Source organism: Arachis stenosperma, chromosome 9, assembly GCF_014773155.1.
Source record: "Arachis stenosperma cultivar V10309 chromosome 9, arast.V10309.gnm1.PFL2, whole genome shotgun sequence".
NCBI lineage: Eukaryota > Viridiplantae > Streptophyta > Magnoliopsida > Fabales > Fabaceae > Arachis > Arachis stenosperma.
Window position 1 is genome coordinate 81,482,671 of NC_080385.1, and position 1,446 is coordinate 81,484,116.

At 41.9% G+C, this 1,446-nt stretch overlaps 1 non-coding gene across 1 annotated transcript; it reads left to right on the forward strand.

Moving 5' to 3' along the window:
* Positions 1–310: 310 nt before the first annotated feature.
* Positions 311–414, forward strand: LOC130953925 (small nucleolar RNA R71). Its single transcript, XR_009076086.1, has one exon. It is a non-coding gene; the product is annotated as a small nucleolar RNA R71 (small nucleolar RNA).
* The last annotated feature ends 1,032 nt before the right edge of the window (positions 415–1,446 follow it).

Sequence of the window (1,446 nt, forward strand, 5' to 3'; positions counted from 1 at the left end):
CTTGATCTTGTGTGTGTATTGCAGCCACTTGATTTGTGTCTAATTTCCTGGTGAGCTCTGCTAGTTGCTTGGCAAACACCTTGTTTTGGGCTAGAATTGTATCAACATGGTTCAGCTCCATGACTCCCTTAGTGTTGTGCCTTTCTGAAGCATAGTAGTACTCATTCTCAGCCACTGTCTCAATCACTTCAATGGCTTCTTCCACAGTCTTCTTCCTGTTCAATGAACCTCCTGATGAATGGTCTACAGCCTTCCTTGATTCATAAGAAGTCCATCATAGAAAATATGCAATTGCACCCAGTCATGGAACATGTCTGGTGGGCATCTCCTTGTCAAATCCTTGAACCTCTCCCATGCCTCGTAGAGAGTTTCACCATCTTGTTGTTTAAAAGTCTGAACCTCAGATCGAAGCCTATTGACCTTTTGTGGGGGGTAGAAACGTGCCAGAAACTTGCTTTCCACCTCATCCCAGGTTGTTAGGCTCCCCCTTGGGAATGATTCCAGCCACTTAGCTGCCTTGTCCCTAAGTGAAAATAGGAACAAGAGCAGTTTATAGGCATCTTCCTGGACTCCATTGGACTTCACAGTGTCGCAAATTCTCAAGAATTTTGTGAGATGTTGGTTTGGATCTTCATTAGCACTTCCACCAAATGAACAATGATTCTCCACCAGTGATATTAGCTGTGGTTTGAGTTCAAAATTGTTGGCCTGAATGGGTGGTTTCTGAATGCTGCTACCACAATTCCTAGAGGTTGGGTTTATGTATGAACCAAGAACCCTCCTCTCAGGAATGGCATTGTTTCCATCAGCCCTCTCATGGTTGCGAACTTCTCTATCCATGTTGAGATCTAGAGCTTCCTCAAAATTGTCCTCAGATTCTCCTTCAGATTCTTCTTCTCCCAGTACTCTCTTCCCTCTTGCTTCCCTTCTAAGTCTATGAAGGGTCCTCTCTGGTTCGGTATATGGAGGAGTTGATATCTCTCCTCTCCTACCTGTCATACAAGAACACACCACAAGCAACAAACAAGTGGAATACTCTTTGTTAATAGGAGAGTATGGTTAGAACAGTTGAGGAATTAATTCAAATAGTTAGTGGGTCAGTATGCTAACAAGTGAATAAGCAAAGAAAACAAATTAAAATTTGCAAAAATTAGCAGTAATAAACTGAAACAAAAACTATTAACAAAGAAAAGAAAATTGCTCAATCTAGTTAACTTCCAATTGAAGAATTGTCAATCGAAAACCAATCCCCGGCAACGGCGCCATAAACTTGATGTGCATAAACTTGATATGCTACGATTTAGGAAATTGCACGATCGGCAAAATTCCTTCCGGCAAGTGCACCGGTTATTGTCAAGTAAAAACTCACAATAGAGTGAGGTCGAATCCCACAAGGATTGGTTGAATGAGCAATTCGGATTAGAAGTGTGTTCTAGTTGAGCGGAT